A 16,046-nucleotide genomic window follows, 5' to 3' on the forward strand; every position below is an offset into this window, starting at 1 on the left:
CTGACAGTTTTTCTCTCAGTGCAGTAATACCACTTCCGTGAGTAATGTTAGCTATACCAACAGAAGCAGTCTCATATTGACAGGGCTGCCTCTACACCGGTGCTTTTGCTGGTGTAGTTGTAGTTGTTGGGTGTGGTTTTTTTCCATACACATTTCATAGCTATGCTAACAAAACTCTAGTGCAGACCTGGCCATGATAATCACATTTGACATGACTAGCACCTTTCATTCCAAGAGATCATAAAGTGCTGTGCAAATGATGTCCTTAGCCCTGATAGAGCCACTTTGTTGCACTATGGCAGCACAAAGAGGCCATAAAGCTGCCTTAATTGAGCAACTGGGGATTCACACCCAGAGTTGGATTTACACCACATTCTACTAGCCTTCATAGAGGATATGTTGTGGGTGTGACCAGCTGGCATGGATGGAGCACTGCTCTGCACTACTGTCCATTCACTTCCTTTGTGCATATACATTATGGTAAAGTCTTTAATTATATCATTCCATCTCCACAGGATGCTAACCTCATTCAGTGAATGTTTGTTTATATCCTCCTTGTTACATGTGTGGTCCCAGGCTTTACTTAATGTACACCATTCAAAACCTGCACTGATCATTTCCTCTTGTGGTGCCCTCACACCAGTATCTGTGTGCTTCAGATTTAAATGAATTTATCTTCCCAAACCACCCCAGTGGGAGGTGGTGGTATTATTACTATTTGCAGCTTGGGAATGGAGGCATGGAGAGATTAAAGAAAAGGTATCAAAAGTGCCCATTAATTTTGGTGCTTAATTTGTGAGGCCCAAGACCTGATTTTTCTACGTAGGTAACAGTGACTTCAGTGGCACTTGTGAATACTCAGCCATTCTGCAACTCTTGCCTTAGGTGTATCACATTGCGCACCCAGAAAGTCCCAGCACCACATATGAATTTTGGGCTAATGGCAGTTAGAGGGCTAACCTGTTTAGGAGCTTTTGACTATCCTGCTACGCCTCTATTGTCTAGGCACCACGAGCAGTATGTACAAAGGTACTTCAGACCCTAAGTCCCGTTTTTAGGCATCACTGTGATTCATAAAAATTCTCAGCTGCCACGGACACCTGTAGCTCCCTAAACTCAGCACCCAAATTTTGTAGTACAAGCTCCCTAGGTGCCTAAATTTCTGCATCTGGGCACACATGCTGTCACCTCCCTGAGATTTTAGCACCATATATTACTGTAGAAACTCAGAAAGCTTTACTCATGCATTGATTTGATCCATCTATACTAGTAACTTAACACTATGCCATATCCATAGCCCTGACCTCTGAGGAAGCTATTTGTGAAATACTTTTTCAGGGTTAACATCTGAATATTTGATTTACAGTAAAACTCCGATGGTTCGGCATCTGATGGTCCGGTACTCCTGATGGTCCAGCACCATCAGGAACCCGGAAGTGCTCCGGGCAGCCGGACCATTGGAGCTGCTCTGCCCCCGGCTTCTCCGATTCAGCCGTTGCTAAAACTGACCAGTGGCTGAATCAGGGAAGCTGGGGGCAGAGCAACTGGAGTGCTGCCGGGTAGATCCCGTAGCGCTGCCCCTCGGGGCTGTGGGACCAACCCGGCAGCACCCCAGCTGTCCCCGATTCAGCCGCTGCTGAAACTGACCAGCGGCTGACTCCAGGAAGCCCGAGGCAGAGCTGCTCTGCCCCGGCTTCCTGGAATCAGCCCCTGATCAGTTTCAGCAGCAGCTGACTTGGGTACACCTGGGACAGAGCAGCTAGAGTGCTGCCAGGTTGGTCCCCGCAGCACTGAGGTGCAGCGCTGCAGGGACCAACCCGGCAGCACCCCAGCTGCTCTGTCCCAGGCGTCCCAATTCAGCTGCTGTTGAAACTGACCAGCGGCTGACTCCAGGAAGCCCGGGGCAGAGCAGCTCTGCCTCGGGCTTTCTGGAGTCAGCCGCTGGTCAGTATCAGCAGCGGCTGACTTGGGAACACCTGAGGCAGAGCAGCTGGGGTGCTGCTGGGTTGGTCTCGCAGCGCCAAGGGTCGGTGCTACAGGACCAACCCGGCAGCACTCCAGCTGCTCTGCTGCAGGTGTCCCGATTCAGCCACTGCTGAAACTGACCAGCAGCGGCTGAATCAGGGACGCCTGGGGCAGAGCCGGACTATCGGAAGGGGGGGCTATGAGAGGCCTGAGGTGGCATCCCCCCACCCCACCCCACCCCAGACCCCTCATAGCCCCCCCCTTCCGATAGTCTGGCATATCTGATAATCCGGCACCCCCTGGGTCCTAAAGGTGCCGGATTATCGGAAGTTTAATGTACTTGGTATCTCTCAAATATTATGCATCAGGGATGAATTCTCTGGTCCTGTGTGAAGAATTTTAGTCCCTGACAGAAGATCCTTATTGTGAATAAGGTACAACTGATTGATGTTTGCCACCAGAAATGGATATGAAAACCAACTTAGACAATGTGGGGCCATCTGACTCTTCTACAAGTTTGATTTTATTTTTTCTATTATGCTGGAGAATATTGTGAACAGAAAATAGTCAGTTACGCTTCTGGTGCCTGATCATCTTCTCATCTGGAATGAAAATTCAGTACCTTTGTTGGATCCCGGATGCTGGTTCATTCTTCCTTGTTGATAAAAGTCACTTCCAACGTGTTGCAAAACATAGATGTTGGCTGATCTGGGTTGGTGTCATAGTTCTTAGAACCCATCTGATTGCTCTGAGCTTGATTCAGTTGATACTATGTAGGAAGTCCATTCTTCCATTAACTTCAGATGAAATTGTTCCCCAAATGAGCTTCCTTTTGGACCTAGCATACATTTCTCCCAAACCCCATTAAGCTTATTTGATTCTGACATGCTATGAGCCTCTGAATGCACCTTGACAATGGGATAAAGGAGAGCCAAGGTGATGTGTCGTAGAAAATAATAAACTTCTGGAAAGAAATTAAGAAATTTCTGTAGAGGACAGAAGTGGAACATCACTCACAACAGAGATCTGGTGCAAGAAAACCGTTCTGAGACATCAGAGCTCTTATAGATGTGACCGAGAAATGAATGACATGCTGTCTTATGGCCAAAAGTTTCTGAACCCTGTCCTTTGATGAAGACAAGCTTCTGTAGAGACTGATATCTCATAGAGGAGTAATATTGACCGAATGGGCGCCCGGTAGTGTAGACAAATCCAGATTGCCCAAATTGTGTTCTGGAACAATGGGATGGATGCTTTGTGCACCTTGTCCTTTTCTGATGAGCAGGTTGTTTTAGAACAGAGATTAACCCTTTTTTGCCCCAGGGAAACACAATGTGATCCAATATTTTGGAAAACATCCTTTTGGGGAGAGACAGGTGATCCAAAAGGTGAAGCAACACAACAGTAACATTGTCTTTTGCATATTAAACTAAACACCCTATGGAAGTTTCATATAATTATGTGTAACTTCTCTCTTACCCTTTCCTTTCTGGGTTCCTCAGGACCCGCCTTCTTATGTACTTAAATGCCTAATGTTGACAGTAATGGAGATCCCGAGTTTTCCCACGGTGATGTTGTATAGATGGGAATGCTCTATCCACTGCTTTGCTGCAGTCCTTTTACTTATAAAGGAAATTAACCTTAGTGTTGCCTCCCTCTGGCTGGGCCCTGAACACACTGGCATGACTGAAGAACCTCCAGGAGTAAACCTGAGCTAATCTATGCAATGGTGCCAGATCAAAGGTACCACTTACAAACAACCAATATGCTTAGATGTAACACTTGTATTTGACAATTTCACAAAACATGATATAACAAATTAAAATTAATTACAGTGTCTCAACCAGTGTTCCAATTTTTATGTCCATGTGTGGAATGAATTTTATTATGTGCACCATGATGGAGGTGATGTGTGACACATAACGCCTATACAGATGCACATCACAGAACTCAATCTGCACATGGATGGTGTGTGGCGGGAGGGGGCTGAGGGCTGGGACAGAGCACTGGGATGTGTCAAGGGTGACGGTGCTGACTAGGGGTGCAGGCTCTGGGGTAGGGCCTGTGGTGGGGAAGCCGCTCCCCGCTGGGACGGGGAAGCTGATCCCCGCACTCAGCCGAGCCAGGCGGCTAACGCTGACGGCTGGGGCAGGCGGAGCGCAGCCGTTGCAGGGCACCGGCTGCCTGCAGACCAGACGCCGGCGAGCCGTGGTGAGCCGCGGGAGCCCGCAGGCGGGGGGGACGCAACAGTCGCAGCGGGCTGCCCAGGGCTGCCGACCAGCGGGGCAGCTGGCCGGCAGGATGCCAGGCGGGAGGGCAGTAGGACCCAGGAGGGGCTGGTTGTGTTCTCCAACCCCACAGGACGACCCGAGGCAGGCGGAGGGCGGAAGGAGCCCCGGGCAGGCGGCGCCCGGGACGGCATCCCTGAACCCGGCAGGGAGTGGGGCCCAGGCAGACAGAGCCCGGCGGCCACAAACAACACACCCGGACGGGCACGGCGCCGGCTGGTGACGCGACCTGGGGACGGACAGAAGCCGGGGGCGAGACCACAGCTCAGAGACGCCGAACGTGAGGCGGGACTTTAAGGGAACAGACTCAAAGGAGGCGGGGGCCGTAGGGCGGCACCAGACGGACCCCGCTACACGGCCAAAGATACCAGGCTTGGGGTGCAGGAGTAGGCTCAGGGCTGGGTTCTGTGGGAGAGTGAGTGCTCCAGATGGGGGTGCAGACTCTAGGGTGGGACTGAGGAACGAAGGGTTTGGAGGGAATGCAGGCCTCTGTGGAGACAGAACACAACCCCCCGCCCCGTCACTGCAGCCACTCAGGACCAGATGAGAAGCACCTCTCCATGACTGCAGCAGCTCCAGCAGGGCCTGGCTGGGGAGGGGTGCCACAACATGGCTCTGGCATATCCAGGGTAGGCTGGGTAGGGAATGAGGAAGGGGCACCTCTGCCGCAGCCGCAGCAGATGCATGCCAGGGCTGGACTGGGGCTGGGAGGAAGTGCCTCTCCCCTGCCATGGAAAGTCCTGGGAAACTCTGTGCGCTGGGGCCAGCAGACTGAGGCACCTTTCTCCAAGTCACAGCAGTTCCACTCCAGGGTTGGTGGTCAGAGATGCCTCTCTCCCAGTCATTTCAAGTCCCTGTGATTCCTATGGCATGAACTTGCAGTGTTTTCCTCCCATTTCTCAGATTTACAGAGGGACAAGAGCAAGGCAGAGGAAATAAATCTTTCAGGACTGAGGCTATGTCTACTCTAGGGAGGTTTGGCGACAAAAGTGCTATCAATGTGCAAAAGTCACCAAAAGTGAGGCTGGAGAGAGACTGTTCTTTGTGGTGACGAATGGCAGAACAAGGAGCAATGGTCTCAGGTTGCAGTGGGGGAGGTCTAGGTTGGATTTTAGGAAAAACTGTTTCACTAGGAGGGTGGTGAAGCACTGGAATCTACATCCCTAGGGCTGTGTCTACACTGAGCCGTTTTTCCAGAATAACTTGCCAGCTGTCTACACTGGCCGGTTGCTTTTCTGGAAAAGCAATGACGATCTACTGTAAAATTGTCAGTGTTTTTCCGGAAAAACTATGCTGCTCCCGTTCGGGCAAAAGTCCTTTTCTGGAAAAACTGTTCTGGAAAAGGGCCAGTGTAGTCAGCACAGTAGTCTTTTCTGGAAAAAAGCCCCGATCGCGAAAATGACGATCAGGGCTTTTTTCCAGAAAAGCGCGTCTACATTGGCACAGACGCTTTTCCGGAAAAAGTGCTTTTCCAGAAAAGCATCCTGCCAATGTAGACGTGCTTTTTCTGGAAATACTTATAACGGAAAACTGTTCTGTTTGGCACCCTTTTCCGGAAATGCTTAAATGTAGACATAGCCTAGGAGTTTTAAAGTCCTGGGTTAACAAAGCCCTGCCTGGGATGATTTAATTGGGATTGGTCCTGCTTTGAGCAGGGGGTTGGTCTTGATGACCTCCTGGGGTCTCTTCCAACCCTATGATTCTGTGAAGCCTTCGCTTGGCTGCAGCCTGCTTATCTCATAGTGAGCCAGGTTGGGGTTACATAACAGCCAGATTGTCTCACAGCACCACCCTAATTGATCTCTAGCTAAATCCTTCAAGTGATCTGGCGGGATTAGTCAGTCTGTCTCTGTCACTGGCAATTTGATTGCACTGCCCAATATTTTGATGCCTAAATAATTGCCAGCCAGGCAGCAGCATTCCTTGGACAATGCAGTTTGTAATGCATTAGTCTGCCATCCTGGTACTATGTCCATTCCCAGAAAGCCACTGAAACTGATCCACTGATGATGGAAGCAGTTACAAGGTCTGGCAGGGGCTATGAATCAGCATTCACATAGCACTCACTGTCAGTACCCAGCCAGGACTGGGGAATACAATGATCCAATCAGTGATGAACCTTGGCCACGTGACACCTGAGGCACATTGTGCCTACACTAAGAAGCATACTGGGTTTAGCTATTTTAGCATGACACTTAATATGGAGCAGCTGGGGAAGAAGGCAAGAGTTTAAACTGTCAATCTCACATTTTTTAGCGTTCCTTAGGACCCAATTTCACTGTTGTGCAACAGAACTAAAACTAGGGATGTCAAAGGGAGCTGCACATTCTGAGTCTCTGAAAAATTAATCCTGAATGACAAGTGAGCGAGCGACTCTGCTGAATGAAGCCTATTTTCCAATATGCCTGGCTCAGCACTATCCCTAAATAGGACCAGAATGTAAGGATCTTTAAGGATCTTAGATGCACCTTTCAATATGCATTGTGAATCTTTACATGGCACAGTCAATTAAGCAGTTGGGAGTCTTGACACCAAACTTTCAGTCACATGCTGCCCTTGATCCATAATGGGAATCTCTTTGATGTCAACAGGAACAGATATGTGGATTAAGGCCAGATGGGTTTTTGATTCGATTTAAATTTTTACCTGATAGTTTTGGTTTTGTTTTGTCATCTTTTTAGATCCATCTATGCCATAGGTTCCGAAACTGGGGGGTGCACCCTCCTGGGGGGGGCATAAAGAAATTCTGGGGGGGAATGAGGGAAACCGTGAAGCGACCCAGCCCCCTCCTCTCCTGTCAATCCCCCCACCAAGAAAGAGCCCGGTCCGTTCTGTAAAAAAATTCAGAAAATGAATGGATGGCGTATCTTGAGCAGACTTCAAAATGCACGCTTCAAAAGGGCAATGCCTGCTCTGCTCTTAAAAGGACAACATTTTTTTTTTTTTTGGTCAACAACTCCCCCCCCTTTTTTTTAAAACATTGGTCCCGGGAATTAAAGGGGCCGCGACTTTTTCGGCCCCAGTCAGTCCCTTTTTTCCCCCCCTCAACAAGTTTTGCTGCTATTTTTTGGGGAGAGGGGCGGGAGGGTTTCTCAAAAATCAAAAAGGGGACGTGATGCCGAACATTTTGGGAACCACTGATCTACGTGATGCAGGCTTCCCAAAGAGAGACCCGAGGTGTAGGTAAAAAGAAGTGACCTGATTCTCTTATCCTTTGCATCTAGGTAATTTCATTGATTTTTCCTAGTGTATGAGGGAGGAACCAGGCTCAGAGTTATAGGCAAAATGTTGGGTCCTGAGATGGCATTGCCTAAAGCAGACAGAACTTGAGGCTGTTTTAGGAAATGTACATTCCACATTCCGGGCATCCTAAAATCAACTCTTACCCTTGAGCTTCCTCAGCTGTGTAGCCATGTGACTACCAGATATTAGGCTTAATTTTCAATTCAATGAAAAATCCAAATACATAATCTAGCACCCAGACACAGGATCTGATTCTTCACTTGTTTACAGCATTATAGATTGAGAATAACTTCTATGATGTCTATGGAGTTCCACTTGTGTATGGAAGGTATAAGTGAGAGTAGAACTAGGCATGCCATAAGGAATGTTGAGACGTCAGAAATGACTGACGGGATTACACTGAATTATAAAATGCCATTTTTTACAATTCTGAGAAATATTATTCCTCAAAAAGTGCTTCAGAACATCAAGGATACCATCTTTTAAAGAAGAGTGACACATCTCTCAGCAAAATGAGACCCCTTTCAAGCACCTCCTTTTTTTCTGTGGCATGTCACCTGTTCTATGAATTATGTGAGCATGACACTGAACTGAAAGGTAGGATACACATTGGTTGTGCTGTGTAATCCTTTGCTGCAAAGTGTTGCAGTAGAGATTGGACAGCTATACTATACTACTGAGCCACACATATTTGGAGACTATAAATGTTATAGCAAGAGCCATGCAGTGAGGAAAATCACCAGTCAGGCTATGGCTTGTCAGAGCTGAGAAGATGCTACGATGCTTTAGGAGAGGACTTCTCCCTTGTGCATTTAATCTGAGGAATGTGTGCATGAGTAAGTCTTATGCCTTAAGCTTCATTTAAAATGGAGCATGCAGTAGAGTGGCTCCCTCATGTGGATTCCCTAAAATGTACCAGTGAATGGACCATTTGAGTGCAAGTTAGGAGCTCTCTAGTTCAGAAAGGTACCGTATACCTTACTATAGTCTAGTTTACTGTAAAGTGAGCAGAACTTTCCTGAAGAACTTCTATAGTGTTCAGGAAATGGGATCCTTCCTTTGGACTTCCTAATATGGGTGAGAGAAGAGACTCTGTTGTTTTCCAAACCTTAGTATATATGAGACTGCCTTTTTGCAGTCACTCCTGCTGCTTCAGGGCAGCCAAAAACCACACGTATGATGCACCTCTAAACACATCCTTATCCTCCTCAGCCCATGCATTACTGTGTATTACTCTCACTACATCTTTGGGGCTTAGCTTTTCTGCTTGTTTTATCAAGTGCCTAGCACACTTTGGGCACTATAAAAGTTGTTAGTTAATTGTCTCTATTCTGGTAGTGCCCAGAGGCCCCAATTAGGCAATAAGGCACCATTGTTCTAGGCATTGTATGCATCATAATGACAAGATGGTCTTTGCCCAACAAAGCCTACAAGCTAAGTTACATGAATAGGATGACAGAAAATTCTCTTAATACAATTTGTAGTGCTAAAAAAACCTCACTCTCAACCATGTGGGATCAGAACTTTGAAATTTGAAAAAAAAAAAAAAAAACCAACCAACCAACCAACCAAACCACCACCACCAACAAAACTCAAGCTAACATACAAAAACAAAAAATCCTGTATCCATATCAGTGTTTGACCACAAATGTTGCATCCAATGTCGACATTCATGAGGCCCAATAAACATGCCCAGAATTGTACAGTGAAGCATTAACAATACAGTTACTTGAGGAATTTCCACTGATATAGGACACATTTTTTTGTGTTGAAAATACTCCTGCCACTACCAGTTCCCACATTTGAAAATAAAGTTAATAATACGAATAGAGTTAATTACACAACACGGATGACTAGCACAAATTCTGCCTTGAGATACATAGGCACAACTCCCATTGTAACTGGGCTGAATTTTGCCCCAAAATGTTCTCTTCAAAAAGCAAGCTGAATGAGAACAAACTGTTCTTTGACTCATATAAAAAATACTTCCTCAGTCTATCTATACATTTTAGAAATGTGTGTCTGTCTATCTGTTTGTTCAAGAACACCTCCTAAATGGTGAGAGCTAGGACCACCAAATTCGGTATACAGCTTTCTCTTGTCCTAACCTAAAGCAAGATCAGGGTTTGGTTGTCTCAGGAAAATGGAATCTGCCTGCAATGGGATTGTTTTCCATAGCATGGAAAGGGAGGGGGCTGGTAGGAGGGACAATTATGCCACAGAGGTGTGGCCACATCACTGTTCTCTTCCCATCCCGTCACAGGAAGATCCCAAGTCACGCCGTCCCCTTCGGTCAAACCACCAGACAACGGGCTGCACTGCATATCCCCTTCTCTGTGAGTGTTCCAGAAGCTGCAGTTGGCAACCCAGCAGGGTCCCAGCTGCCCAGCTGTCCTGGGGAGCTACTGTTGTTACTGGTCCAGCATGGCCCTGGCCATCCCAGGGAACCACCATTGCTTCCAGACCAGAGCAGTCCTGGCCACTGCTGCAGCAGCATGGCCCCGGGCACCTTGGCAGCCTCCACTGGACCAGTGGTGCCCTCACTCCTGCAGGTTGCCCCAGTGAGCCCCCGCCCCAGACCTCCTAACCCTCTGCCCTGTGCCCCCACACTCTCCAACCCTCTGCCTTGAGCTCCCCATCCCTGCCCTGAATCATGCATCCCCCACCCCCTGCTCTGAGCTCACACACACACACACAGTACCCTGCCCTGAGTCCCCAAGCCCTACCCTAATTCCTGCCCCCCATCTCATGCCCTGAGCCCCCCCATCTCCAACGCCCCTGCCCTGTCTCCTGCACCCTCCATGCCATGCTCCGACTCCTGCATCCTCTGCAAGAAAAAAAACAGTTAAGGACCCATGCAATGCTGGGTACATCTGCTAATATTTAATAATTTCACTTTATTACCAAACTGTTAAATAACTGCTCATGTTGTCAGAAGATTCTCACACAGTGCATTTATGGCCTTCTCATCATTTTCCATTAAATTAATTTCATTAGTGTAATACATTTACAGAATTTGGTTACATTTTACTGGAAAAACTATTTTCATTGTCAAAAAAAAGAGCTGTTGGCATTTCCTTTCAAAGGTCTCCTTTCAAAGTTCAACACTTTACGTGCTTTAAACTTAGAGTTTTAGAAAAGAATCAAAATGCAATTTTATCTGTGTAGTACACTACAATGTGAGTGCCTGACTTGACATCAGCTCTATGAATTAGAAGGTGTACTTGATTGCAAATGATTGGCAGGGCAATTAAAAATGACCAGTTAATTATACAAAATACTCACATAGATCCTACACAGTTGTGACATATTAAGGGGTAATATAATGCACAGACTCAAAGGATTCTGCTGGCATGATAACCAATGGAGTAAAGCTTGAGTAGTTTGTGACATCATGAAATTCTCTAATTTATATCCACAAGACAGGTGATGTAGTGTAAATTTCTGCATTCTGCCACAATCCTGATCAGAAAGGGAAGACTTCAGGGATGAAAGGGTACATGAAGGAATGATCATAGATAGAGCCCTGTGCGGATACAAAATTTGTATCTGCATCTGCAAAAACAGCTGTGGATATCTGCATCTACGGAAGTGAATACCCATGGATATAAAATAGATAGCTGCAGATTAACAGAGCTCTAATCACAGACAGCAATCCCAGAAATTTAATCATGGTCATCTAAGCTTAACAAGTGTGCTCTAGGCAAAACTGGAAGAAGGCCAAAAGCACTTAGAACAGATACGCAAAACACAGCCCTACATAAGCCAAAACCCAAGTTGCCCACCAATACACCCTTGTGGAAAATTCTTTTCCAGTTCTAAATTTGGCTATCTGGTGCTCGTGAGCACAGAGCAGCCCATAGGTAAACACCTTGCAGGCATAAAGACATTTTTCCTTCCTCAAAAAATCTCAGTGTGGTGCTGGGCAATGGTTCATCTTCCTGGGGAGTCCTTATGTGGGATTGAACCTTTTAAAGGAACTAGCTCGTATAGGGTTTGTACCAGTTACTGAAAGTGTACAGCTTGTTTGAATTTTGCCTAAATGGTTTGCAGTCTAAAATTCCTATTGGATGTCACTGCTGATAGATTTGCAGGTAGCGATGATACATTGAAGCTTCTACAACTGACCAAAAGTGTGAGTGACCTCTCTGGTTATCCAGACCTTTGTCACCACTGGGCAGACTGCTGCTGTGTGCTCTATTTAGAGCTACTTTTGATGGTCATTCAGAATTGTCATCTGGTCCAGAATGCACCTGCCCACTTCGAGATGAGCAGGTCATTATAAGTACACAATCCCAGCACTCAAATCTCTGAATTGACTCCTTGTTCTCTTTCAAAGCGCTGAATAGTCTCCAAACCAACAGTAAGACAGTCTGCCTCTCACCTTATAGCTCCTCACCACAGAGTACTTGAGCATGGCTGGAATTCTCTAGCTCAAAAGTATTCAAGTTGGGTCACGGGCCCACCCAGGTAAGCCACTGGTGAGTCGCAAGATGATTTCTTTAGCTAAGCATCCATAGGCACAGACTTCACAGCTCCTATTGGCTACAGTTCGCTGTTTCCAGCCAAGGGAAGCTACAGGAAGTGGCAGCCTAGCCCTTTCCCCTTGGCTAGAAAGGGCAAACCGCAGCCAATGGGAGCTGCAAAGCTCCATACCTATAGACACTTAGATAAACAAAGCAGCTTGTGGCCTGCTAGCAGCTTACCAAGCCGTGCCGGTGCCCTAGCTAACTGTTTCTGTGGTTGAACACACGGGCGTGGGGGCAAGTCGTCTCACTAGAGACTACCTCCCAATCTGGAGAATGTGTTGCCTTTGGCCAGAACTTGATTTTATCAAGCATCCAGGCTTGATGTCAGGCTTATTTATTTCCTTTAGCATTTGATTGGCTTTGATGCTTATCTCTGCTAATGGGTATTCTGTGAACATCTGCTAGAAACAAATCAGGAAAGTGGTATTTTTAGGGTTTAATGTTATAATCAGAAGTGTCCACATGTTTTCTTGTTGCTCAGTTGAAACAAGCCCTTTCCCAAGTCTTTGTGATTCCATTTTTGGTGTGGATGCACATCAATAAGATTCACGACAGCAGCCTCTTCTCCAAGCAAAACAGAATGCAGAAATTTAACTCACACCACTATCTTTTGAAGAGCTTGGTAGCTTTTCTCTGAAATGTCTCCAGACAATATCTACTATGGAATTAAACATATACACAAAATTGGGGGTAGCAGTTTTAGACTTAAAAATTGCAGCAAGAGAGATTTATGTTAGATCAGGGTGGGGAACCTATGGCCTGCCCCCGACTTCCCTTGATCCAGCCCACAGCTTGGCTTGGGGCTTCCCTTCCTCCACCTGCCCTCCCTCACCATACGGGGCAAGGCAGTACTAGTGCTCCAGCCCCGCTGCAAGTTTCCTTGCCTTGGTGCCCTGCCGGAGGGCTGGAGCTCTAGCACAAGCTTGCCCTGATGTAGGGAAGCGTGGTTTGCAGGTAAGCCCAGAGCCTTGTTGCGGGCCAGATCAAGAGAAGACGGGGGCCGGATCTGGCCCCAATGGTGTTGGAGTGCAAGGGAATACCGGTGCCCCAAGTGTGTCTGGTGTGTCTTATTTTTCTTTTGCAGGGGCCTGGCCAGTGAGGTTTGTTTCTTTTTGTTTTGTTATGTTTTGTTTTTCTGGGGCCAAGCCACTGAGGGTGTTTTTGATTGTTTGTTTGTTTTTTGCTTCTCTCTGGTGTGTGGTCCCTGAATTATTTTTCGAGTCAATGGCTCCTGACCAAAAAAAGGTTCCCCACCCCTCGGTTAGACATTATGAAAAACTTCCTAATTGTAAGGTTAGTAGAATTGCTTCACCATGGAATTACATAATGGCATAACTTTCTTTGTTTTGTTTATGATACTCCTTCGGATGCACCCTTTGATTAGCTTTTTTGCTGCAAATGAACAAGGCATTTATATGTTTGCACTACTGTTATCCTGTATCCTTGTATTTTCATTGATGGCATATACAACATGAGAGCAAACCTGGCTGGAAAAACATACTCAGAGAACAGTTCACAATCTAACTGGATTGGCATATCAAGTGAGGTCCCACAAGGATCTGTCCTAGGTCTGGTTCTGTTCAATATCTTTATCAATGATTTGGATAATGACCTATAGCAGTGATTCTCAAACTTTTTAGCCTGTGGCCTACCCTGCTGAATGCATGGACCCCTGTACTTTCCATGGACCACCAGCCAACCATCCATGATGACAAAATTCCTTCTCTTATCTCTAAATATCTTAAATATTAAATTTTTCATATTAGGCTACTGGAGAATAAAACCTTAAGTACACAGCTATAACATAAGCAGGAATATATACTAGGTTAGAAAGAAAATATTATTAATCAAAATAGTTAAACAGATTAAGTGCTTTAACTTTATCATGTTAGTTTACCAAACTTCATTTTAATAATGTAAAATATTAAAATGTTACGTCCAAAACAAAAGGTGTCAACTTTGTCTTTATTTAAGGCAGGGGTGGGGAAACTTTTTTGGGTTGGGGGCCACAGATCCACAGAAAAATCAGTTGAAGGACACCGAAAAGTGAGAGGCAACCCACCCCAAAACAAAAATACCCCTAACTCTTACTGATGTGACTCCCACCTGAGACACCTCAATCCCCTGGTGCTCCAGCCCCACAAGGATGGGGAGTAGGGAGGACCAAGGTTCAGGGCTTCCCACAGGCCAGATTTAACTCTTCTGAGGTCTCAGGGTTAGCAGACTCTGTAAGCCCCACTAGGCTCTGGCATGGGACCATAAATTAGGGGTTCAATGTACGGGAAGAGGCTGCCAGAGAGTGGGATAAGGATGGGAGTACAGAAGGAAGTGGGGGTATGGAGTCTGGGTGGGGAGAATGGTGCTGGAGTGGGCTGAGAGTGGGGAGTCTGACCAGGAATTTTGGTATAGGAGGAGTGAGGGTGCGAGGTCTTGAAGGGAGGGAGAGTGCAGGGACGGGCTGGGGGTGAGGGATCTAGAAGGGAGGGAAGATGCAGCAGTGGGTTAGGGTGTTTGGCCAGGAGGGAGGGTGTGGGAACAAGGGAGTGTGCCGTGTTTGGTCAAGGGGGAGGAAACAGAGTGGGCTAGAGGTAGGCTGTCTGGCTAGGAGCAAGGGAGGGAGCAGGAGTGGGTTGGTGGTGCAGAGTCTTGGCAGGAGGGGTGTGTGAGAGGGATGGGGGTGCAGAGTCTGGATGGAGTGGTGCTTACCTGGCTTCCTTCCCCCCTCTCGCCTCCCCACTGCTCCCAGACACCACTTGCAGGCACTGCCTCCCGCTGCTCCCATTGGCCACAATCCCAGTCAATGGGAGCAACAAGGAAAGCCTCTAGGCAGCACGTCCATGTTCTGCCAGTCCCCTAGCTGGGGGAAGTGGCAGCGCACAGAGCTGCTTGTTCTCCTCACGAGCCAGATCCGGCAGTGAGGCTCGGGGCTTTCTTGCCCCCTCCCTGCAAGAAGTCATCACTGGTGCTCTAACCTCACTGGGAGGGGGGCAAGCACAGGGCTGGGTGCCAGTGCAGGCTCCTCACTGTGTGTGGAGGGGGGAGGGACTGAGCCTCAAGCTACGGCCCACCTGCAAAGTGGCTGCAGATCACTTTGAGAACCACTGACCTAGAGAATACACTTGAAAATTTGGTGGATGATACCAAGTTGAGAGGGGTAGTTAGCACTTCAGACAACAGGATTAGAATTAAAAATGATACCAACAATCTGGAGAGATTGTCTGAATTAAAGAAGATGAAATTCAATAAGCACAAATGCAAAGTACCACATTTAGGAAAGAATACTCAATTGCACAAATACAAAATGGGAAATGGCTTCCTAGGAAGAGGCTCTGTAGTTTAAAAACTAAATATGAGGTAACACTATAATACTGTTTTAAGAAAAAGCAAACGTCATTAGCAGGAGTGTTGTACGCAAAAGATAAGAAGTAAATCTTCCACTCTTCTCAGAACTGGTATAACTTCAACTGGAGTACTGTGATCAATTCCCGGCACCAGAAAGATAGGAACAAATTGGAGAGACTCCACAGCAGAGCAACAGAAATGATTAAAGGTCTAGAAAACATGACCTATGATGGAAGATTGAAAAAAATGTGCTTGTTTAGTTTGGAGAAAAAAAGACTGAGGGGGGACATGATTTCAGTCTTCATATATGTAAAAGGTTGTTATAAAGGGGAGGGTGATAAATTGTTCTAAATTACTGACAGGACAGGGCAAGAAACAATGGTCTTAAAATGCAGCAAGGGAGATTCAGGTTAGACATTAGGAGAAGCTTCCAAACTGTAGTGGTAATTACGCACTGGAACAAATTACTTAAGGATGTTGCAGAATCTGTTGCTGGAGGTTTTTAAGGACAGGTGAATCAAAAATCCATCAGGGATATCTAATTATCTGCTCACATATTTAGAGCTACCTCAGTACAGGGTACTAGTCGAATCCCAGATAACATATTGAGGTCCCTTCCAGTCCTACATTTCTATGATCAGATTTCACAGTTCGATGTGACTGGTTGGCAAGTGAATTT

At 46.6% G+C, this 16,046-nt stretch overlaps 1 protein-coding gene across 2 annotated transcripts in view; it reads right to left on the minus strand.

Moving 5' to 3' along the window:
• WIF1 (Wnt inhibitory factor 1) overlaps nt 1-16,046 on the minus strand; it is a 68,403-nt gene that overhangs the window by 35,609 nt on the left and 16,748 nt on the right. The window lies entirely within an intron of this gene.

This window comes from Pelodiscus sinensis, chromosome 1 (assembly GCF_052426305.1).
Source record: "Pelodiscus sinensis isolate ZL-2025 chromosome 1, ASM5242630v1, whole genome shotgun sequence".
NCBI classification, from domain to species: domain Eukaryota; kingdom Metazoa; phylum Chordata; order Testudines; family Trionychidae; genus Pelodiscus; species Pelodiscus sinensis.